At 46.8% G+C, this 25855-nt stretch overlaps 1 protein-coding gene across 6 annotated transcripts in view; it reads left to right on the top strand.

Annotated features, from left to right (window-relative positions):
- Window positions 1-22401: 22401 nt before the first annotated feature.
- Window positions 22402-25855, top strand: part of steap3 (STEAP family member 3, metalloreductase) — a 57664-nt gene continuing 54210 nt past the window's right edge. Inside the window, exons 1-2 of one of the 6 annotated variants that reach the window (XM_085986543.1) lie at window positions 22427-22709; window positions 25363-25577. The gene's annotated coding sequence lies outside the window, so the exon portion shown is untranslated. Of the gene's footprint in view, window positions 22710-22749; window positions 22986-25362; window positions 25578-25855 lie in introns of those variants that run through there. The other 5 variants (XM_085986546.1, XM_085986547.1, XM_085986544.1 and 2 more) reach the window with 5 other exon arrangements.

The raw sequence follows: 25855 nt of genomic DNA, 5'->3' as shown, positions 1-25855 counted from the left end.
CTGATGTGCATATCACCCTAATCTCCTCACTCTATCTTCTCAAGCCTACTCCAGCACATCACTCCTCACACCAACTTACCTTGCAGGTTTACCCATCCCTTTCTGTCTATGCACTTCCTCACATCATTCATCCATCACTGACTCTCACCCTCATCCTTATGCAATGTCATGTCTATCCCTCATAGTCAACCTCAACAAATGCTCTTCATCCATCGGTTGAACACATCCCATTACTCTCATTCATAAGTGTCTTCTTTTCCTTCTTGCAGGAGAAGAGAGTACAGAGTACCAGGGAGAGGCTGGGAACCGGAGGTGACCCTCCAGGCATCTCGCAACTAACACCTGCAGAGGAGGAGACACTGGAGATCAGGGGAGTCTCAGCGTGTTGGACCGTTGGAGATGGGGGCCTGCCAGCTACCTGGTGACAGAATTAAATATCAGGCAGCCACATGGCATACAACATTCGGTCATTTTGACTTGATATCAACAGCAAGTGAAATATGATCATGTGCATAATGATAACTTCAAGCATTCTTTCCTTCACAGTACTCATTCATGCCTTGTATCTCCCACAGGGCCTTCATGTGTCCATCAGGAGGTGGTCGAGGGTGCATCATCACAGGACTTATGCAGACCATGCACCAGCTCAGATACTTGCACTTCGGTGGGACTAGTTAGAGAGATAGTTGGGTTTTCACATGGTGACTCACACTTCACAAGTGAGCAAGAGCAGATAGTGCACTTCCCCTTCTCCCAATCTATTGCCATTCAGAAAATAATCTGCCTTCCTGTTTTTGCTACAAAAGTGGATAACCTCACATTTATCCACGTTGTATTGCATCTGCCATGCTTCTGCCCAATCACCCAACCTGTCCAAATCATCCTGGAGTTTCTCGGCATCCTCCTCACAGCACACACGCCCACCCAGCTTTGTGTCGTCTGCAAATTTGGAGATATTACATCTCGTTCCCTTGTCTAGATCATTAATATATATTGTGAATAGCTGGGGTCCAAGGACCGATCCCTGCAGTACACCACTAGTCACTGCCTGCCACTCGGAAAAAGACCCGTTTATTCCAACTCTTTGCTTTCTGTCTGCCAACCACTTCTCTATCCAAGTCAGTACTGTTATGTTCATTAATAACTAGTCATTTTTATTGAGAACAGCTAGCTTTTGCTAGACACTTTATTGAGCACATGTGGACTAGGTACAGTATCTGTAGAGGCCTCCATCTTGACTGCTGCCTTGTGGGTAGCCTAGTGCATCCTGGGTAGCCCACTCTTATATACATACAGCACCACCTAGTGTACCATTCCAGAATGACAGGTTACTGATCATTACATCCCCGTTTCTTTGAGGTTAAACAAAATCACTATCAATCAATATCAATCAATAACAACATAAACATCTTCAACAGTCAATACATTTTCAATGTAGTTTTCTTTGTACTCAAAGTCTATCAGACTTTTTTACTTCACATGTGGATCTTCTCAGCACAGGTAAGTCTGATGTGTTTTCATGAGAGCCTGTATGTGTATTTGTGTTAGATTGTTCTGGTGGTGAGTGACAAGATTCAGTTGTGGCATTGTCATCGATTTGCTCTTCAATAGTCTCTTGTGTTTTTAGGAGGGAACGGCGGTTCCTCCTGAGAACCTGTCCTTCCTCAGTTCTAACAGTGTATGACCTTGGTCCTACTTCCTCAAGAACTGTAGCTTTCCTGTTCCATGCATCTGGATCCTCAATCCTGACAACATCATCCCTTGTCAATGGTTTCAGAGTTTTGGATGACTTGTCATAGTATGATTTCTGTTTCAGCTTTAACAGTTAAAGTCTCTGTCTCAGTTCCTTGCTCTGCTTTTCTTTTGCACAGCAGGGTAGCGTGGTACGCAACTTGCGACCCATTAGGAGTTCAGCAGGTGAAGAACCAGAGTCTAAAGGTGAGGCTCGGTAGCTCAGCAGGGCGAGATAAGGATCAGACTTGCTTTCTGTCGCTTTCTTCAGTAGCTGCTTGAGAACTTGAACACCTTTCTCTGCCTTACCATTCGACTGAGCATACAAAGGACTGGATGTGATGTGTTGAAAGTCATAATGTGCTGCAAACTGTTGCCACTCCTTACAGTTGAAGCACGGACCATTGTCGCTAACGGCAATCCTGGGAATTCCATGTCTGGCGAAGATGGATTTCACATGCATTATGACACTACTTGCTGTGGTGCTTGAGAGCAGCACCATCTCAGGATAGTTAGAATAGTAGTCAATCACTATTAGATAGTCTTTACCATTTAAATGAAAAAGGTCCATACCAACCTTTTGCCATGGTGCTGTTGGTATGTCAGCTACTATCATTGGTTCCTTTGCTTGTTTGTTTTGGTGTTTCTGACATGTCTCACATTTGCCTATCATGTTCTCAATGTCCTTATTTATGCCAGGCCAATAAACAGTGTCTCTTGCTCTCCTTTTGCATTTTTCAATTCCGAGGTGTCCCTCATGAATCCTTTTGAGCATGTCTTGACGTAGAGCCTGTAGAATGACTATTCTGTTCTGTTTTAGTAATAGTCCATGATATACCTATCAATTCAGTCCATGAAAAGCGATGAGTTAAGGAAGTAACTATAGGTTTTTATTGGCTAAATAACAGAGCCCACCCTCGTGGGTGATCGGTTCCAACAAGGAAGAATACTAGCCAAGCGGTCACCTTTATACCTGGGCAAGCAGGCGGAGCCATGGGCGGAGTCAGCTGAGGTATGCCTAGGTATAACAGCGTGCGTGGCAAGAGGTAACCTTGTGTAGTGATAACAACAGTGTAAACAGTGATAACAATAGTGTAACAATAGTGAACGGTTGTGAACGGTAACAGTGGTTTACCACATTCACCCCTTGTTTAAAATTGAGTCCGGCGGGGTGAAGTGTACTACCAGTTCGTGTATGTCAGTCTCTCAGGAGGCCTCGTAAGCCTTTCTGATCGGTGCAGCAGCGGCGGCGGTGGTGCAGTATCCGATGTTAATGCTGGTGTCTGCATGGTCAACGAAGGCTCCTGGGGTTCCGGCATGCCGTCTACAGGAGCTGGATTTGGGGGGGTGGTGGGGGGTAACGGTGGTATCTCAGGGGTGCCCGAGGGTGCGAGGTCTCGCAAGGAGACAGTGTCCTCCCGCCCGTCTGGGTATGCCACATAGGCGTACTGGGGGTTGGCGTGCAGGAGGACCACCCTCTCGACCAGGGGGTCCATTTTATGGGTCCTCACGTGCTTCCGCAGCAGGACGGGCCCCGGAGAAGTCAGCCATGTTGGTAGCGAGGTTCCCGTAGTCGACTTCCTGGGGAAAACAAACATTCGTTCATGGGGGGTGGCGTTAATGGCAGTGCAAAGCAGTGACCAGATGGAGTGGAGCGCTGCCGGGAGGACTTCCTGCCAGCGAGAGGTTGGGAGGCCCTTAGACTTTAGGGCTAAGAGGACGGCCTTCCAAACTGTCGCGTTTTCTCTTTCCACCTGGCCGTTCCCCCGGGGGTTGTAGCTGATGGTCCCGCTTGCAGCAACACCTCTCGCGAGCAGGAACTGGCGAAGTTCCTCGCTCATGAAGGATGCGCCCCGGTCGCTATGTATATAGTTCGGGAACCCGAACAAGGTGAAGAGGTCGTTCAGGCATTTGATGACCGTGGTACTGGTCATGTCTGGGCAGGGGATGGCAAAGGGGAAACGGGAGTACTCGTCAATAATGTTGAGGAAGTACACATTACGGTCAGAGGACGGGAGGGGCCCCTTATAATCGATGCTCAAGCGCTCGAAGGGGCAGGTGGCCTTGATCAGGCTTGCTCTGTCCGGCCTATAGAAATGCGGTTTGCATTCGGCACAGGTTTGGCAGTTCCTGGTCATGGTCCTGACCTCCTCGATGGAGTAGGGCAGGTTGCGGGCCTTAATGAAGTGGTAAAGTCTGGTGACCCCGGGGTGGCAGAGGTCGTTGTGGAGGGTCCGCAGTCTATCAACTTGCGCGTTGGCGCATGTACTTCGTGATAGAGCATCTGGGGGGTCGTTGAGTTTACCAGGCCGGTACAAGATATCGTAATCGTAGGTGGAGAGCTCAATTCTCCACCTCAAGATCTTGTCGTTCTTGATTTTGCCCTTCAGCTTGTTATTAAACATAAAAGCAACCGAACGCTGGTCGGTGAGGAGGGTAAATCGTTTGCCTGCCAGGTAATGCCTCCAGCGTCGTACCGCCTCCACAATCGCCTGGGCCTCCTTCTCGACAGAAGAGTGTCGGATCTCAGGGCCCTGGAGGGTCCTTGAGAAGAAGGCCACAGGTCTCCCCGCCTGGTTAAGGGTTGCAGCTAGGGCGAAGTCGGATGCATCGCTTTCCACTTGGAAAGGGATGGACTCATCCACTGCGTGCATTGTGGCCTTCGCAATGTCTCCTTTTATGAGGGAGAAGGCTGCGCCTGCTTCTGCTGTCAGGGGGAAGGAGGTGGACTTCATGAGGGGTCTGGCTTTGTCCGCATAATTGGGCACCCATTGGGCATAGTAAGCGAAGAGCCCCAGGGTTCTCTTCAGCGCCTTTGGACAGTGGGGGAGGGGAAGCTCCATGAGGGGGCGCATTCTTTCGGGGTCGGGGCCGATGACTCCATTCTCTACTACGCAGCCGAGGATGGCAAGGCGCGAGGTGTTAAACACACATTTCTCCTTATTGTAAGTGAGGTTCAGCCGTTGGGCCGTACGGAGGAATTTCTCCAGATTAACATCATGGTCCTGCTGGCCGTGGCCGCAGATGGTGACGTTATCTAGATAAGGGAACGTGGCCTGCAACGCGTTCTGGTCGACCATCTGGTCCATCTCCCTTTGGAAGACCGAAACCCCATTGGTGACGCTGAAGGGAACCCTAAGGAAGTGGTAGAGGCGGCCATTCGCCTCGAAGGCGGTATACTGGCGGTCCTCAGGGCAGATAGGGAGTTGGTGATAGGCCGACTTGAGGTCGATGGTGGAGAATACCCGGTACTGTGCAATCTGGTTGACCATATCAGATATGCAGGGAAGTGGGTATGCGTCCAGCTGGGTGTACCGGTTTATGGTTTGGCTGTAGTCGATGACCAGGCGGTGTTTATCACCGGTCTTAACGACTACGACCTGGGCACGCCAGGGGCTGGTGCTCCCCTCGATGATGCCCTCCTTCAGGAGTCGCTGCACCTCAGAGCTAATAAAAGCTCTGTCCCCGGCGCTGTACCACCTGCTCTTGGTAGCGACGGGTTTACAGTCACGGGTGAGGTTAGCGAACAAGGAGGGGGGCGGGACTTTGAGGGTGGAGCGGCCGCAGGTGGTACGCGGCGGGCGGTTTAAATTTTGCTGGTTGCAGACTGTGAGTGGGGGGAGGGGTCCACCGTAAGCCAAAGTGACACTTTGAAGGTGGCATTGGAAATCCAGCCCTAGTAGGACGGCAGCGCAGAGCTGGGGCAGGACGAGAAGTTTAAAGTTTTTATATTCCGTGCCCCTAACCGACAGGGTCACCACACAGTAGCCGCTGATGTCTGTTGAATGGGACTTCGCCGCCATCGAGATCCGATGGCGCGTTGGCCGGACAGTGAGGGAGTAGCAGCTCACCGTGTCTGGGTGAATAAAACTCTCTGTGCTTCCGCTGTCGAACAGGCAGGTTGTGGTGTGGCCGTTTACTTCGATGTCCATCATGGACTTGGACAGATGATGCGGGAGAGCTTGGTCAAGCGTGACGGAGGCCAGTGTATGGCTGAGTGAGCTGCTGTAGTCTGCAGGTGAGGTGGTGGTCGGGTCTGGAGACAAAACGGCGGCCAAGTGCGGCGAACAAAATGGCGGCGCCCATGACGCGGATCCCCACGAAGTTGGACAAAATGGCAGAGAAGATGGCTGCCCCCACAACTCACATGAGGCACTGCTGGCATCTGTGGCCTTGATCAAAGATGGCCGCCCCATGACTCACATGTGGCCTTGATCAAAGATGGCCGCCCCCACAACTCACATGAGGCACTGCTGGTGTCTGTGGCTTTCCCCCTGCAGGCGTTTACGAAGTGGCCTTTCTTTTTGCAGCCGGAGCAGGTCGCGTTCCTTGCAGGGCAGCGCGCCCTTTGATGTCTCGCCTGGCCACAGAAGAAGCAGCTGGCGGCCCGATCGCGGAGGTCCGCTGCCGCAACAGGTCCCGGGGGTGGCGGTCCCGATCGATTCCGGGACACCGACGCCGTAGTAGGTCCCAGGGGCGGCGGTGCAAGGGGTATTGCGGCCAGAGTCGGGCCCGAGTCCCAGGGTCGCGCAGCACTGTACCTGGAGTACGCCTCGAGGTCCCGATGGGCCACTTCCAGGGAGCGAGTGAGGGCTGCAGCTGTTTTCAAGTCGAGGTCCTTTGATTCGAGCAGTCTTTGCCGTGAGTAGTCGGACCGAAGGCCTTTCACGAAGGCATCGCGGATATTCTCTTCAGTATGTTCTGCAGCCGTCACAGCTTTAAAGTCACAGTCCCTGCCGAGTGTTTGTAGCGCCCGTAAAAATTCATCTACAGACTCTCCTGGCTGTTGCGAGCGGGATCTTAGGAGATGTCTGGCATACATTGAATTTACTGGGCTCCGGTACTGCTCTTTTAGCAGGTTGAGGGCGTCCTCGTATGTAGCAAGGTCCCGTATGAGTGCAAATACTTTAGGGCTCACCTGGGCGGTCAGAACTCTTAGTTTGGATTCCGGAGGCACGCCGGAGGCTCCCAGGTAGGATTCGAAACAGCTCAGCCAGTGTTCGAAGTCGAGGGCTGAATTCGCTGCCTGTGGGTTTAGATCCAGGTACGGCGGTCGGAGGGCTCGCAGCCAGGCCGGCTGCTGGGGCTGTTGTAGCTGGCTGTTTGGCTGGGGCTGTTGTAGCTGACCGTTTGGCTGGTCGTTTGGCTGCTCCGGTCCATACATTTCAAAATTTAGCCAATAAAATTGATATACCTATCAATTCAGTCCATGAAAAGCGACGAGTTAAGGAAGTAACTATAGGTTTTTATTGGCTAAATAACAGAGCCCACCCTCGTGGGTGATCGGTTCCAACAAGGAAGAATACTAGCCAAGCGGTCACCTTTATACCTGGGCAAGCAGGCGGAGCCATGGGCGGAGTCAGCTGAGTTATGCCTAGGTATAACAGCGTGCGTGGCAAGAGGTAACCTTGTGTAGTGATAACAACAGTGTAAACAGTGATAACAACAGTGTTACAATAGTGAACGGTTGTGAACGGTAACAGTGGTTTACCACAGTCCACTTGCGACACTCAATTCTGACCTTATGTGAAAATATTTTGGACAGCAACCTTTTGGCCAACCATGATGAATGTTCTCTATTACTGTTTGTAATACTGTATCTTTTACTGTTTCTTCTGCTATTTGCTTTGATTTTGTGTCTGACACGGGCAGCGCAGCAGTGACCATGCTCACATGAACATCCACGTCTTCTTCAGTAGAGCTCACTTGACTCATTGTGGGTGCTCGGGATAGTGCATCTGCTAACACTATGTATTTGCCTGGTGTGTAGATCAGTTCAAAGTCATATCTTTGCAGCTTCATCATGAGTCGTTGAATCCTTGGAGACATCTCATTCAGGTTCTTTTTTATGATGGCAACCAGTGGGCTGTGGTCTGTCTCAACTGTGAAGGTGGGAAGTCCATATATGTAGCCATGAAACTTTTCTAGTCCAACTACCAAGCCTAGACATTCCTTTTCCATCTGGGCGTATCGACACTCAGTATCAGTCATAGACCTGGAGGCATAGGCAACAGGCTTCCAATCCTCACCCTCTGCTTGTAGCAAGACCGCACCTAGGCCATTTTTTGATGCATCCGTTGACACTTTGATCCTTTTTGTTGGGTCAAAGAAGGTGAGTACAGGTGTGGTTGTCAGCACTGTTTTGAGGTTTATCCACTCTTGTTCATGTCCTTCTGTCCATGCGAACTCATTTGTTTTATGTAGCAGGTCTCGCAGACAGGCTGTCTTAGCTGACAATTTAGGAACGAACTTTCCAATGAAGTTTATCATCCCCATGATGCATAGCACTCCTTTTTTGTCAGTGGGTTGGGGCATTTTGAGTATGGCGTTTACTTTTTCCATATCTGGCTCTATTCCTTTACCAGATAGATTATCTCCTAGGAAAGTGACTTCCTGGACGCCAAACTGACACTTGGCTTTGTTGAGCTTCAGTCCATTCCGGCGTATGCTCTGTAGCACTTTAGTCAGTCTCTCATTGTGTTCTTTCAGTGTGGAGCCCCAGATGATGATGTCATCAACATAGACCCGAACTCCTTCCAGACCTTCAATTATGTGTTCCATCGCTCTATGAAAGATTTCAGATGCAGATATTATCCCGAAAGGCATTCTGAGGAAACAATACCTGCCAAATGGTGTGTTGAAGGTACAGTATTTGGTGCTCTCTTCATCCAGTTTTAGTTGCCAAAATCCTTGTGAGGCATCGAGCTTTGTAAAGTGTCTGGCACCTGACATTTCGCTGGTGATTTCTTCTCGCTTGGGAATCTGGTAGTGTTCACGTTTTATGTTTGCATTTAAGTCCTTTGGATCCATGCATATTCTTAGATCATTGTTCTTTTTCTTTACACATACCATGGAGTTAACACAGTCTGTCGGCTCTTCGACTTTCCTGATGACTCCTAGTGTGGTCATTCTGTCCAGTTCATTCTTGAGCCGGTCACGCAGGGGTGCTGGAACTCTCCGTGGAGCATGTACCACTGGCTGAGCATCCTCCTTTAGCTGGATCTTGTAAGTGAATGGTAGAAATCCAAATCCTTTGAACACATCCTGGAAATTATTCACTACAGAATCCACCGAGTCATCTGGTCTGCTTATGGCACAGTTTATACGGTAGACTCTCTTGACCAGTTCTAAGTCCTCACAAGCTTTGTCACCCAGTAGTGAATCAAGTCCTTCAGCCACAACAGAAAACATGAGATGATGCACTTTGTCTTTGACTGTCACTTTAAGTCTGCATACACCTAAGCTATCTATTTTCTGCCCATTATAGTCCTTCAGTAGTACTGACTTTTTCTGTATTTTGGGCTTTTCTTTCATATTGTTAATGTCACTCATACTGATTAAGTTTGCTTTTGCCCCAGTGTCTAGTTTCAATGTAACTAATGCTCCATTTACCTGCAGTGGGATCATCCATTTGTCCTCTGTTACTGCATTAACTTTATGTTCAGCATTGTTAATTCCTGAGGGCTGCACATTTTCTGTATCCTTTTTGATATTGTCACATGACACCATTCCTACAAAACATGTCTCACTTAAATCAGTGTCCTCAATTACATTAACTCATTGCCCTTTCTTAGTTTTTACTTTTGAAAAGCATTGTTTGGCAAACTGATTCTTTCCATGACAATTTGTGCACATTTTTCCAAACGCTGGACATTGTTTTAACTGGTGTTTGCAACCATAGCGTTTACAATTAAAAATTCCTTCCTCCGATTGCTTTTCACTTCTGTTCTGCCCATGTTTCTTCCCCTTGTAGGACACAGCACCGACAGATACATAGATACATAGAAGATAGGAGCAGGAGTAGGCCATTCGGCCCTTCGAGCCTGCTCCGCCATTCAATGAGATCATGGCTGATCATCCAAATTCAGTACCCGGTCCCTGCCTTCTCCCCATATCCCTTAATCCCTTTAGCCTTAAGAAATATATCCAACTCTTTCTTGAATATACTTAATGAACTGGCCTCCACCGCCCTCTGTGGCAGAGAATTCCACAGGTTCACCACTCTCTGGGTGAAGAAATTCCTCCTCATTTCAGTCCTAAATGGCTTACCCCTTATCCTTAGACTATGACCCCTGGTTCTGGACTCCCCGGCCATCAGAAACATCCTTCCTGTATCTAGTCTGTCCAGGCCTGACAGAATTTTATAGGTTTCGATGAGATCCCCTCTCAATCTTCTAAACTCCAGTGAGTATAAGCCCAATCGACACAATCTCTCCTCATACGTCATTCCTGCCATCCCAGGTATCAGCCTGGTGAATCTTTGCTGCACTCCTTCCATGGCAAGAACGTCCTTCCTCAGGTAAGGCGACCAAAACTGCACACAATACTCAAGGTGTGGTCTCACCAAGGCCCTGTACAACTGCAGCAAGACATCCTTGTTCTTGTACTCGAACCCTCTTGCTACGAAGGCCAACATACCATTTGCCTTCTTAACCGACTGCTGCACCTGCATGCTTACCTTCAGCGACTGGTGTACAAGAACACCCAGGTCTCTTTGCACTTCCCCTTCTCCCAATCTATTACCATTCAAATAATAATCTGCCTTCCTATTTTTGCCACCAAAGTGGATAACCTCACATTTATCCACATTATAGTGCATTTGTCATGTTTCTGCCCAATCACCCAACCTGTCCAAATCGTGTGGAGTTTCACGACATCCTCCTCACAGCATACCCTCCCCCCCAGCTTTGTGTCGTCTGCAAATTTGGAGATATTACATCCAATTCCCTCGTCCAGATCATTAATATATATTGTGAACAGCTGGGGTCCTGTGACCGATCCTTGCGGTACCCCACCAGTCACTGCCTGCCACTCAGAAAACGACCCGTTTATTCCAACACTTTGCTTTCTGTCTGCCTACCAGTTCTCTATCCAAGTCAATACCTTGCCCCCAATCCCATGTGCCTTAATTTTGCATGCTAATCTCTTATGCGGGACCTTATCGAAAGCCTTCTGAAAGTCCAAATACACCACATCCACTGGTTCTCCCTTATTTATTTTACCAGTTACATCCTCAAAAAATTCCAGTAGATTAGTCAAGCATGATTTACCTTTTGTAAATCCATGTTGACTTTGTCTGATCCAGTCACTGCTTTCCAAGTGCTCTGCTATTACATCTTTTATAATCGACTCTAGCATTTTCCCCACTACCGATGTCAAGCTTACCGGTCTATAATTCCCCACCTTTTCTCTACCACCTTTTTTGAATAGTGGGGTAACATTAGCTACCCGCCAATCCATGGGTACCGTTCCAGAGTCCATCGAGTTCTGGAAGATGACCAGCAATGCATCTACTATTTCTAGGGCACTTCCTTAAGTACCCTGGGATGTAGATTATCAGGCCCTGGGGATTTATCGGCCTTCAGTCCCATCAATTTCCCTAACACCATTTCCCTACAAATACTGATTTCTTTCAGTTCCACCCTTTCATCAGACCCTATGTTGCCCGGCATCTCTGGGAGGTTATTTGTGTCCTCCTTTGTGAAGACAGAACCAAAACATGTATTTAGTTGGTCTGCCATTTCTTTGTTCCCCATTGTAAATTCCCCCGATTCTGACTGCAAGGGACCTACGCTTGACTTCACCAATCTTTTTCTCTTCACATATCTATAAAAGCTTTTACAGTCAGTTTTTATGTTCTCTGCAAGCTTACTTTCATATTCTATTTTCCCTTTCTTAATTAATCTCTTTGTCCTCCTTTGTTGAATCCTAAACTGCTCCCAATCCTCAGGATTATTGCTTTTTCTGGCCAATTTATATGCCCTCTCCTTGGACCTTATGTTATCCCTAATTTCCATTGTTAGCCACGGTTGGATCACCTTTTTTGTTTTATTTTTATGCCAAACTGGGATGAACAAATTCTGTAGTTCATCCATTCGGTCTTTGAATGTTTGCCATTGCCTATCCACCATCAACCCTTTGAGTGCCATTCCCCAATCAATCCTACCCAACTCGCTCCTCAGACCATCATAGTTTCCGTTATTTAAATTGAGGACCCTAGTCTCCGAGTCAACTACTTCATTCTCCATCTTAATGAAGAATTCGATCATATTATGATCGCTCCGACCCAAGGGGCCTCTTACAACAAGATTGTTAATTAATCTTTTCTCGTTACATAATACCCAGTCTAAGATGGCCTGATCTCTGGTTGGCTCCTCGACATATTGGTCCAGGAAACCATCCCGTAAACACTCCAGGAATTCCTCCTCCACAGTATTGTTACTCATTTGGTTGGCCCAATCTATATATAGATTAAAGTCACCCATGATGACTGCTGTGCCCTTATTGCACGCTTCTTTAATTTCTCTTTTAATGCCATCCCCAACCTCCGCCTTACTGTTTGGAGGTCTATAAACCACTCCCACTAACGTTTTTTTCCCCCTTAGTATTTCTCAATTCTACCCATACAAATTCCACCTCATCAGAGCTAATATCCTTCATTACAATTGTGTTAATCCCTTCTTTAACCAGTAATGCTACCCCACCTCCCTTTCCTTTTTGCCTATCTTTCCTGAATATCGAATACCCCTGGATGTTGAGTTCCCAGTCCTGTCCTTCCTTGAGCCACGTTTCTGTAATTCCAACCAAATCGTATTTGTTTACTTCTATTTGCGCAGCCAATTCATCCACCTTATTACAAATGCTCCTCGCATTAAGACACAAAGCCTGCAGGCTTGTTTTTTTAACGCTCTTAGACCTATTAGAATTATTATTTACTGTGGCCATGTTTGATTTAAACCGTTGATTTCTCTGACTGCCACTTTTGTTTTTCTCCTTCCTATCTTTTGCTTTTATCCTTGTTTCCCTATCCTCTGTCTCCCTGCTCAGGTTCCCAACCCCCTGCCATTTTAGTTTAAACCCTCCCCCACAGCACTAGCAAACACTCCCCCTAGGACATCGGTTCCAGCCCTGCCCAGGTGCAAACCGTCCGGTTTGAACTGGTCCCACCTCCCCCAGAACCGGTTCCAATGTCCCAGGAACTTGAATCCCTCCCCCTGGCACCATTCCTCTAGCCACGTATTCATCTGAAGTATCCTTCTATTTCTACTCTGACTAGCACGTGGCACTGGTAGCAATCCTGAGATTACTACCTTTGAGGTCCTGTTTTTTAATTTATCTCCTAACTCCCTATACTCCGCTTTCAGGACCTCATCCCGCTTTTTACCTATATCGTTGGTGCCTATATGCACCACGACAACTGGCTGTTCACCCTCCCCTTCCAAGATGTTCTGGAGTCGCTCGGAGACATCCTTGACCCTTGCACCAGGGAGGCAACACAACACAGCACCAAGTGCTGACAGCAGCACTTACTGCAATTGCATCATCATTGATTTCACTGAAAGTCTTGGCATGCTTTTGAGCTAGCTCGCTAGGTTGGCATATTTTCACAGCAATTTCCAATGTTAGTTCGGTTTCTCTCAACAGACGTTGCCTGACTTTTTTATCATGAACACCAAACACAATCTGGTCACAAATCATGGATGCTTTCAGCTCAGAGAAATTACATGTCTGTGCTTTCAGTTTCAGATCAGTCAAAAAGCTATCAAAAGTCTCATTTTGCTGCTGTGTCCGAGAACGGAAGATGTACCTCTCATAGGTTTCATTCTTTTTGGGAGAACAATGTGTATCAAACTTCTTTAGCACATCGTCTAATTTTTCTCTGTTCTCCTCTGGATTAAATACAAATGTATTAAATACCTCTATCGCCTGTGGGCCTGCAACCGTGAGCAGCAACGCTATTTTCCTTGCGTCTGGCTTCGTACCGTACCCGATGGCAGCAATGTAGTGTTCGAATTGTTGTTTAAAAGTCTGCCAATTGTAGTCAACATTTCCTGTGAGTTTCAAATGCTCTGGTGGCTTCAAATTCTCCATGTCACATTGCACAATATTCAGCAGATCTTACCAATCCTGGTACCATGTTACGTTCATTAATAACTAGTCATTTTTATTAAGAACAGCTAGCTTTTGCTAGACACTTTATTGAGCACGTGGACTAGGTACAATATCTGTAGAGGCCTCCACCTTGACTGCTGCCTTGTGGGTAGCCTAGTGCATCCTGGGTAGCCCACTCTTATATACATACAGCACCACCTAGTGTACCATTCCAGAATGACAGGTTACTGATCATTACAAGTACCTTGCCCCCAATCCCATGTGCCTTAACTTTACACGCTAATCTCTTATGCGGGACCTTATCGAAAGCCTTCTGAAAGTCCAAATACACCACATCCACTGGTTCTCCCTTATCTATTTTACCAGTTACATCCTCAAAAAATTCCAGTAGATTAGTCAAGCACAATTTACCTTTGTAAATCCATGTTGACTTTGTCCGATCCTGTCATTGTTTTCCAAGTGCTCTGCTATTACATCTTTTATAATGGACTCTAGCATTTTCCCCACTACAGATGTCAGGCTTACCGGTCTGTAGTTCCCCGTTTTCTCTCTACCACCTTTTTTGAATAGTGGAATAGCATTAGCTACCCTCCAATCCCATGGGTACTGTTCCAGATTCCATCGAATGTTGGAAGATGATCAGCAATGCATCTACTATTACTAGGGCCACTTCCTTAAGTACCCTAGGATGTAGATTATCAGGCCCTGGGGATTTATCGGCCTTCAATCCCATCAATTTCCTTAACACCATTTCCCTACAAATACTGATTTCTTTCAGTTCCTCCCTTTCATCAGACCCTATGTTCCCCGACATCTCTGGGAGGTTATTTGTGTCCTTGTGTCCCAAGGGGCCTCGTACAACAAGATTGCTAATTAATCCTTTCTCGTTACATAATACCCAGTCTAAGATGGCCTGATCTCTGGTTGGTTCCTCGACATATTGGTCCAGGAAACCATCCCGTATACACTCCAGGAATTCCTCCTCCACAATAGTGTTACTAATTTGGTTAGCCCAATTTATATGTAGCTTAAAGTCACCCATGATGACTGCTGTGCCCTTATTGCACGCTTCTCTAATTTCCCTTTTAATGCCATCCCCAACCTTCGCATTACTGTTTGGAGGTCTATATACCACTTCTACTAACGTTTTCTGCCCCTTGGTATTTCTCAGTTCTACCCATACAGATTCCACATCATCAGAGATAATATCCTTCCTTACAATTGTGTTAATCCCTTCTTTAACCAGCAATGCTACCCCACCTCCCTTTCCTTTTTGCCTATCTTTCCTGAATATTGAATACCCCTGGATGTTGAGTTCCCAGCCTTGGCCACCCTGGAGCCATGTTTCCATAATCCCAATCAAATCATAATCGTTTACCTCTATTTGCGCAGCTAATTCATCCACCTTATTACGAATGCTCCTCGCATTAAGACACAAAGCCTTCAGGATTGTTTTTTTAACGCTCTTAGACCTATTAGAATTATTATTTACTATGGCCATGTTTGATTTAAACCATTGATTTCTCTGACTGCCACTTTTGTTTTTCTCCTTCCTATCTTTTACTTTTATCCTTGTTTCCCTTTCCTCTGTCCCTCTGCTCAGGTTCCCAACCCCCTGCCATTTTAGTTTAAACCCTCCCCCATAGCACTAGCAAACACTCCCCCTAGAACACTGCCTGCATCACCTTCCACCTCGTCTTCCTCCTCCTCCTTGGAATGCTCCGAAGAGGCTCTGTGCTCTGCGCCTTGTTCCTCCTGCAGGTCTAAACCTTGCTACTGTGCAATATTGTGCAGAGCATACTACAACCATTCTGGAGACCCAGGTTGGTGCGTACTGAAGGTCGCCTCCAGATCTGTCCAGCTACCAGAAGAGCATCTTCAGCATGCTGATGGTTTGTTCAGTGATACATCTAGTGGTAATATGGCATTCATTGTATCGCTCCTATGCCTCATTCCTCGAGTTTCTGAGAGGCATCATCAATCACGTTTTACGTTCCGAGCAGCCAGCCGGTAACTCTGCTTCCAGGTGCGAAGTGATCAGGGAGGGTGGACTGCCGCAAGACAAAAGCATCATGGCAGCTGCCCGGGAATCTTGCGCACACCTGCATAAAGATCTTTTGTGGTTGCACATCAGCTGCACATTGATGGAGTGGAAGCCCTTGCAGTTGACAAACACCCCTGGGTGATCTATGGGTGCCTTAATTGCCACATGTGTGCAGTCATTGACGCTCTGCATCTGTGGGAACCCAGCCAGAGTCACAAACCCAAACGCCTGCTCATTCTGACTGCCGTTATCGCAGGCAAAGTTGACATAATTGGTGGCCCTGGCAAGAACCAATATTGCGTCTTATGCATTTGTGTGTCGCCAACTGTGAGATCTTGCAAATGTCTTGAACAGAGCCCTGGAAGGATCCAGAGGCAAAATAGTTGAGGGCGGTGGTGACTTTGACAGCAATTGGTATAGCCTGGCCCATCAGGTCCAGTTGGCAGCAGACCTTGTTCCAGAAGTCTGCAAATGTCTGCCAGCATTTGAATGCGATAAGCTGAGTCTACTGAGACACTGGTGTTCAGACATGTCAAGCAAGGTTCTCCTCTGCCTGTAGACCCTGTGTTTCGGGTATGGCCTCCTGTGAGCTACACCACTCTGCTGCTCCCCTCTCTCCTGTGGAAGCTACAGGTCTGTGAACAGCAGCTTGTTGCTGATCCTGGTGCTGCTGTTGCTGGTCCTCTTCGTCCTCATCTGAGGTCCAATATAAGGCAGCGTAAGTGTCACCCATGCTGATCTGACAAATCAGATCTCCAAAGTGCAGATCAGAACTCCAAATCTCCAAAGTGTAGATGACACCTCCAAAGTATTGAAGAAACCTCCAAAGTGTATAAAGTAACCTCTCAGCACAAGTACTGTGAAAAAACCCTTTCCGACAAGCAGGTGAGAAAGCAGCTGTGAGTACTGAGTGTTATGAATCTCATCATTCAAGAAACTACTCATGAAATAACGCTGGACGGCCAGCTGGTGGCGCCGTCCAAGGAGTATACTCTGGTGTCGGCCCCAGCATGCCAGGGACATTTTGTAAGACAAGGAACTAGTGAAGTACAACTAGACCTCCATGTTCTGAAACAAGTTGATTAAAGCCTTGCTTTATGTTCAAACCAAATGCGTAGTGAGTTTTATTACGTCAATTTAATCAACTTGATATCGACTCCATGCTTTGGGTGATTCAGGAACAGCCAGCTATGACTCAAACCGTAGAAGGGAACTCAGACAAGTAATCGATCCATCATGGAGAAACTACTCAGACCCGCCCGTCTCGACCTGGACCCGAATTCACTTACAGCCGCTAAGGTATGGAAACACTGGTATCGTACCTTTAGCAACTTCCTGGAGTAGTATGGTGAGAATGTTCCTAATTATGAATGCTTGCTAATTATGTATCCCCTCATGTGATTGATTATGTTGAAGACTGTGTAGACTATGATGCCGCTATCCAAATACTACAGCAGCTATATGTCAAGTCCCCAAATGAAATTTTTGCTCGGCATCTACTGGCCACAACTTGACAACAACCCAGGGAATCATTTGACGAATTCCTTCAGAAACTTCGCAGGCTCAACAAGGATTGTAATCTTAAAGCTGTTACAGCTGAGCAGTACCAGGAGGAGTTAATTCGTGATTCCTTTATTAATGGGATTGCGTCTCCCTTCATACGTCAGTGTCTGTTGGAGAATAAAACCCTCAAGTTACAGGCTGCCTATGACCAGGCATGTTCTCTGGACTTAGCAAAGAGGAATGCAGACACCTATCTTTCACCACGTGCACGGGCTGCTGCTATCACTTTTAGTGATTCTTTTGATAGGCCTTGGGCGGAAGCCCTCACGGATGACAACTCCAACCCGGCTGATGACAACCCTACCCTAGAAAACTACACTGATGACGACCCCGCCCTAGCGGCATCTTGGCAATCTGGAAGGAAGTGTTTCTTCTGTGGAAGTGCATTCCATTATAGGAAATGTTGTCCTGCTCGTAACGCGACCTGCAATCGTTGCAGCAAGAAAGGTCACTTTTCTAAGGTATGCCAGTCAAGAGCCGCTGTTAGTAAGAAAGGCCACTTTTCTAAGGTATACCAGTTGAGAGCTCCTGTTAGTTTTGCAGCTACTAGCTATAAAACTGCTCCTCCCCCAAGAGCCACTACTAAGGTTACAGCTGCAATCTATAAAACTGCACCTCACCCAAGAACCACTACTAAGGTTACAGCTGTCATGGGTAAAACTGCCCCTCCTCCCATCACAGCTGTTTTTCCCCAAAGTCGGTCACATGCAGCCACGAAGGTTTCGGTAAATGGACACATTTTGAGTGCACTAATTGACTCATGCAGCTCTGACAGCTTCATTAGTGAGCGGGCTGTCACTAAGTTAAAACTGCGTATTTACCCCTCGGACAGGGAAATTGCAATGGCTCTGACGACACTGACCAACAATTCTTCTGGCTTTTGTCTTGTCGACCTTATTTTCAATGGATGCACTTATATCTCCACCCAGCTCGGGGTGCTCAAGAACCTATACAGTGATGTGCTCCTGGGACAGGATTTCCAGAAACAACACAAAAGACTCACTTTCGAGTTTGGAGGGTCAAAGCCGGAGCTTACTATTTCCAAAGTACCGTTTTGTGCACTTTCGGCGGCTTCGCTCGATGAGCCCTCCTTGTTTGCCAATCTTTCCCCCGATGTAAGCCCTTAGTCACTAAATCACGACGTTTCAGCCAAGATGATCGATCCTTTATCGAAACAGAAATCTCTCGCCTTCTAGCTGAAGGTATCATTGAGCCATGTTCATCTTCCTGGCGGGCTCAAGTCATCATTGTTAAAAATCCTCTGAAGCAACACAAGAAACGTCTTTGCATTGATTACTTGCAAACTATTAACCAGTATACCGACCTGGATGCCTACCCACTACCCCGCATCGATGACATGGTCACTAACCTTGCCAACTGCAAGTTATTTTCAACTTTTGACTTAAAGAGCGCGTACCATCAAGTGCGGTTAAAGGACTCTGACAAGAAGTATACAGCCTTTGAGGCCAATGGTCGGCTTTACCAGTTTTGTCGCCTTCCATTTGGAGTCACCAATGGGGTGGCTGTCTTTCAACGGGCAATGGATAGCCTAGTCAAACAGGAGAGCTTAATGGACACTTTTCCATATCTGGATAATATCACCATTGCTGGTCATGACCAGAAGGAGCATGATGCCAACCTCCAGAAATTTTTTGACGTTCTCCGTCATCGCAACTTAACCTTAAATAAGTCGAAATCTGTGAAATCAGTACCATCAGTCAACATCCTTGGCTACTGTGTGGGCAATGGTGTCATCAAACCAGATCCGGAGCGACTTCGTCTGCTTCAGGAGCTCCCTCCTCCTACGAATCTCGGCTCTCTTCGTCGGGCACTCGGCATGTTCGCCTATTATGCAAAATGGATACCCCACTTCTCCGACAAGATCCAGCCCCTGCTTCACGCAAAGTCATTTCCATTAGAGGCAACAGCTATTTCAGCTTTCAACAGCCTCAAGCGACAACTGGAAAAAACCACGCTTCATTCCATTGATGAAAATCTTCCTTTCGTAGTCGAGTGCGATGCATCAGATGTGGCGATCTCTGCTACCTTGAATCAAGGTGGTCGACCCGTTGCATTTCTGTCCAGAACTTTGCAGGGTAACGAGCTCCATTATCCTCCTGTTGAGAAGGAGGCTACGGCCATCATCGAAGCTGTACGTAAATGGAGTCATTTTCTCGCTCGTCGCCATTTCACACTTATAACCGATCAGCGCTCCATGGCCTTTATGCTGGATAACTGGAAATGCACTAAGATCAAGAATAACAAAATACAACTCTGGAGGATGGAATTGTCCGCCTTTGGATATACCATACATTATCGACCCGGCAAAGAGAATGTGGCCCCGGATACCCTCACGTGGGCATTCTGCTCTTCTATGTCAACTTCGACTCTGGTGGATCTTCATACTGACTTATGCCATCCTGGCGTTACCTGTATGTTGCACTTTGTGCGATCTAAAAATCTCCCATTTTCTACGGAAGACGTGAAAAGAACCTGCTCCTCCTGTAGAATTTGTGCGGAATTAAAACCGCAATTCATTCGTCCATCGGATGGCTCGCTCATACACGCTATGCAGCCTATGCAGCAACTCAGCATTGACTTTAAAGGGCCATTGCCCCCCTCAATGCGAAACCCCTGCTTACTGGCTATGGTGGACGAATATTCACGCTTTCCCTTTGCTTTCCCCTGTCCCAATATGCTTACTTCCACAGTGATCAAATGCCTTGATCAAGTCTTTTCCCTTTGCGGTACGGCCAATTTCATCCACTCTGATCGGGGTGCCTCCTTCATGTCAAGCGAACTCAAAAGTTATCTCTCCCAACGGGGAATTGCCACAAGTAAAACAACACCGTACCATCCCATCGGTAACAGACAGGTTGAGAGATACAACGCTATCATTTGGAACGCTGTTCGTCTTGCGCTGAGGTCACGCAACCTACCAGACCAGCAGTGGGAAATTATGCTCCCTGATGTGTTGCATTCCATCAGGTCTCTCCTTTCTACATCTACCAATGTCACACCTCATGAGCGATTCTTCAGCTTCCAGCGTCGCTCCACCCATGGGACGTCTCTACCATCATGGTTGGCAGTTCCCGGCCCCGTGCTGCTCCGAAGATTCGTCCGATCATCTAAAACTGATCCTCTCGTCGACGAGGTGGAACTCACAGATGTCAACCCCATGTACGTGCACGTGCGGTACCCTGATGGCCGGGAGTCCACCGTTTCACTCCGGGACCTGGCTCCCTGTCCGGCCGGTTCCACGGACTCAACCGATAGAGGGACCCACGGGGATGATGCCGACACTCTGCGCTCCCCCGAAGATGAAGCTCTACCTGGGACATCGAGAGATCTGCCAGCTGCCCCACCGGATCCACTCGGGGAGCCAAGCGCTCCCCGTGGGATGGCCACCCGAGGCCAGGACGCTGGTCAATCCCCGGCTATCCAACAGGATGAAGCCAGTTCTGCGCCTGTGGGGACCCGTACCCGGAGTCACGATCTCCCCAGCCTCCCTTGGGTCGATCAGAGCAACACGGGCCCTGTCGATCCACCGGTACGGATCAAGCGGCCCAGGGACCAAGACGTGCCTTCTAGCCATAAACAAAAATCTAAAAGGCTGCGGCTATTCGTGGTCCGACTGATCCACTAAGAGGAAGTCGTCGGACTTCCAAATCTTTTAGGCAGGAAGAATGTTATAAATCTCATCATTCAAGAAACTACTCATGAAATAACGCTGGACGGCCAGCTGGTGGCGCCGTCCAAGGAGTATAAATACTCGGGCATCGGCCCCAGCTTTCCAGGGACATTTTGTAAGACAAGGAACTAGTGAAGTACAACTAGACCTCCATGTTCTGAAACAAGTTGATTAAAGCCTTGCTTTATGCTCAAACCAAGTGCGTAGTGAGTTTTATTACGTCACTGAGTACTCATTGGCATATTTCTGTGACATGGCTTCAGCCCCCTCAACTGCCACTGTGTTCTCACCTTGCTTTCACTGGTAAGTTCCAGGAAGCCCAGGAAACTGTAAACCCAAAGTTAAAGTGGAAAACCCATGTCAATATTGCTCTAATTGAGCGATTCACATATCTTAAATGGAAACCTGCCTCTCCCGAGGGGGCTGCTCACACGCGTTGCAGTGAAAGGCAGAAGTCGGCAGGTTGGAGCCGGCTTCTTGATGCGCTGTCAATTTTGCTGGTTTTAACGCCCCACGCGCTCCCAAACCCACGCACTCCTACAGATTAAAATTCAGTCCATTTTCCTTGGCCCTCGCCACAAACTCTATTCCCTCACTACCAATTCCACACCCCTCCCTGGCCACTGTTTCAGGCTGAACCAGACTATTCACAACCTGGTGTCCTATTTGATCCTGGGCTGAGTTTCCAACCCCATAACCTATCCATCACAAAGGCTGCCTACTTACACCTCCGTAACAACTCCTTGGGATGTTTTCCTATGTTAAAGGCGCTATATAAATGCAAGTTGTTGTTCATATTTCCATTTGGTTTTGAAAAGTGCAAAAGGATGCTCATACAACAAAAAGTCACTTTGAAAATAATTACAAAGAATTGTAAGTAATGTTTTTAGGCCATTTTTGCAATACACTCTGGGTGGGGCTCTCTACGTGGGAGTCCTCCCTTTATCTATTGGGGACTTGGCCTGGAGGGTGTTGCACAGAGCAGTCCCGTGCAATAAGGTTTTAAGTAGGTTCACGGACTCCCGGGCCGCCTGCCTTTTCTGCGGCCTGGAGAAGTCCATGTTCCATGTCTATATGGAGTGTGAGAGGTTGCAACCCCTCTTCCATTATTTGAAGGGGCTGCTGCTCGATTTTTGGCTGCACTTCAGTCCCACGCTCCTGATTTTCGGTCACCCGGTGTGGAGGGGAGCGGGCAGATCGGAGGACCTCCTCGTAGGACTGCTCCTGGGCCTGGCCAAAGTGACCATTAATTGTTCCAGGCAATGGGCAGTCGAGGGGGTCATCCAGCCCGATTGCCTGCCTCTCTTCCATGGCCATGTTCGTGCCCGGGTGACCCTGGAGATGGAGCACGCGTGTCCGCCGGCACACTCAAGGCCTTCCGCGCCGCAGGGACTGGAGTGCATCATCACCCCGGCCAATCAAATTTTAATTTAAGTTGTTAAATTTTATTTAAAGTTTTATTAGTTACAGATTATTTGTTTAACCACCCAGAACCAGAAGAGTACACTCTGGGTGGAACTAAATACTGAAGAAAACCTGAAATTCTTTGAATCTGTGATAACACCTTAACGACCAAAAGGAGGTTGGGTGTTGATAAAGATGAGTGAATGTGCCTTCATCTAATCGCAGTGCCCAGCGTGGAGGGGAAGAGCCTGAGGACGTGACTGCAGTAAGTCACATGGCACATCTCCATTCCGCTTGCACCAAGTACACGGGCAACGTGTAAGTTCTGTAAAGTCAAAGCGTGTCTGCGAGCGCGCTGTGTCAAAGTGATCTTGTAATATTGCCGTAAGTTGTGTGAAGTTTTGTGCGCCGAGCTGTTTACTTTCGGTTTCTGAATGTGTCGGCTTGGGTTGTGTAACTTTGTATCTGCGGATTCGGTGTTTTGAATTTAGGTTTGAGAAGTTTGGTGTCCGAGAGCTCTGTCACCCTGTCGCTTCTTTGCTTTCTGGCTGACTGTACGGTAAAAAGCACCGAGCCTGACGTTCCCTTGAATACAGCGACACCGGGAGCTCAGTAGAAAGTGGCATTATACCACAGCCCCCCTTGGGGTTAGTGGAAAAGGTTTGTTTCACGCGGCTGTTCTTTACAATATGCCAGTTTTCTAACTTTCAAACACAAGTATTGCATGAACTCGAACGTGTAAAACCGCAAGGCCCATTCCGTGACCAAAATGACGCTAACTCTGAGCCGCATATGCTATAAGAGGCATGTAAAGTACAACACTTTCTATGTTATACCCTACAATAGACGATCTTTATAACCCTGTTTTGTATGGTCACACAAAGTACGTTATGAAATAGTTTATTTTAAGCGTTCTGCTCAGATGGCGCCATAAATAACGCGGTGTGTTTTGATAGGGCTGGAGAGAAGAAGCAACAAAAGTGCTGTGGGCAAAAGCTTCTTTAACAGGATTAGTACCAGCCAGTTAATGTAGTGCCTTGAATAGGGGAGAACTATATGACGAGTTTATAGTGGAGGTGTGTGCTTGCAGTATGCACTGTAAACTAATATAGATGGACTACGCATTGAAATCAACAACTTTAACGTAAAACGTCCCAAGGCGCTTCACAGGAGTATTATAAGGCAAAAAAATTTGACACCGGGCCACATAAGGAGAAATTAAGGCAGCTGACCAAAAGCTTGGTCAAAGAGGTGAGTTTTAAGGGGCATCTTAAAAGAGGAAAGAGAGGTTTAGGCAGGGAAGTCCAGAGCTTAGGGCATCACTCGCAAAGAGATCCCAGAAAGGCTCAAAACCAATAAATCCGTGGGTAGTGTGTACATTCCTCAGGATTCTAAATGTGCCCTATTATGCCACGTACCTAGAATTCTGGAAAGCCTTAGATTAAGTTCCATATGAAAGGTTGTTACAGGATCTTGAAGGAGTTTAGGTTGTAGGTAAAAACATTAGGGAAATAGGAATTGGCTGAAAGAGGAGAAGCCATTAGCATTAATTAAGGGAATGGTTAGATTGGGGAAGTGCATAAAATGCAGAACTGAATGGACCGGTTTTGGAATCCTTATTATTTCTAATCTGCATAAATGACCTAGCTTCAGAAATGCAATGGAATTTGGTCAAGTTTGCTGAGGTTATGAAATGACGGGTGGGGAATGTCAACTCATGATATGGCCAAAGTAATACAGAATTGGAAAGTGAGCAGAACTATGACTGAAGAAATTTAATACAGATAATAGCAAGATCTTACACATTGAAAGAACACGGGGGACATGTTTAATAAATTGTGCTGAATTTCTAATGAAGTTAGTGTTTGCTCTTATTCTTCATTTGATGACACTAAGACACTTCTTGGGCATTTGCTAAACCCCCTCTTCCCACCCCCCTGCATTGCTGTAGAACTGTGTGCTGTTAGTTTTTCAATTCTGGGATGTACAATATGGGAAATATTTGAATGAAAACAAATCAACATTTGCCTCTGAATGCAGTGTTGTCCAATACATTAGCCACTAGCCCCATCTGGCTAATTGGGAATCAAGATGTGGCTATTTTCTCATTAGTAAATTTAAAAAAATGAGTAATAGACACCATTGTTGGGCATGTCCTCTCAATACTCATATTTACGTGGTGTATCCATGTGTACTTTTTGTGCATTTGTTGGTAAAATGATAAGACAAAAAGCAGAGTGCGCAAGTGTTTTCTGATCATTTTGAGTGCTTTATTTCCTTGGTTACTGAATGGTGGTAGATGCTTTGTAAATAAATATACACGTGAAGTACATTTACCTGTAATGTGTGTGTGTGTGTATGTGAGGTGTTTTCTAGTAAAATTAGTACATGTGGCTAAAACGGTGTTGCCGTAGCCACACCTGACTCGTCAGCAGTTTCTATTGGACAACACTGTCTTAGTGGCAATATAGCATTTTCATAAGTTGGCCCAGAATGTTAAAAGGTGCTAGGACAACTGTTTGGTTTCAAGTGCACATTTCAACAATCTGTCCATTCAGTAAGTGTCATCACTGATTTAGAAGTGTTTGCTGCTTTGTTCACAAGACATTAGTATTGTAAAATAAGATTCTCACTGGTGATGGTGCATTAACCAGTATTATTTCATGAATCACTGAAGACACACTGAGCTAGGAATGTATCATTACAGCTAGCTATTCGATGGGCAGTGAGTCATTAATCACCCCACCCTGAAAATAAGCATCCAGCTTAGCTGCTTTTGCACTACTGACAAAATGAATATGTTCCCTATTTTTGAATTCCATGCAGAAAGAAGTGTATTTGTCAGTGACATCTGTGGTTTATCCGAGGAGGCAGACACCATTAAGGCAATGTAATATTTTAGGCGCTATACTTGCCTCAGTCATCATGTTCCATAACACTCCATTTCTGAGTGAAGTATGTGGTGCATGGCTTCTTTTGTATATTACCTATATATTGGTGGTGTTTCTTTAAAAAAAATGTTGCTTTTCCAACCTAGGAAAAAAAAAATGTAATGCTTCGATCCACACTTGCACTGCTATTCAGTTTCCCTACTGTGAGGACATGGGGTAAATGACTATTTGGATGAATTGGATCACCCACAGTTCACCCCACCTGTTTAAACTTGAGGCATTTTCCACCTACCCACCAGGCTATTACAAAGGCAATGAAATGGGAAAAAACATCCATCTAAACCACTAGCAACCTTGGACGGTAAGTGGGATCAATTCCTTCCAGTTACAGGCTAGATGAGCCCAGCTCAGTCAATAGTAGTATGTATGCAACATTCTATGTTTTAAAAGGGGTGGGGTTTGGGGGCTAGGTAGCTTGGGCTGATGTAAGTAATAGCAATCCATAGTAACTCATTTCATGATTTGACTGATGGGGAATCGCCTAGTTTCTATTCATCTCACAGTTCAGTAGCCCAACTGAGATCGGAAGCTTACTGAGGGGGAATCATTGGCATAAACCCATGCCCTTCTACTCTGTCG

Source organism: Somniosus microcephalus, chromosome 4 (assembly GCF_052327205.1).
Source record: "Somniosus microcephalus isolate GS21.2 chromosome 4, FLI_Smic_1.0, whole genome shotgun sequence".
In the NCBI taxonomy this organism is placed as follows: domain Eukaryota; kingdom Metazoa; phylum Chordata; class Chondrichthyes; order Squaliformes; family Somniosidae; genus Somniosus; species Somniosus microcephalus.
The sequence above is the reverse complement of the archived record's forward strand: the minus strand, read 5'-3'. Positions and strand labels throughout refer to the sequence as shown.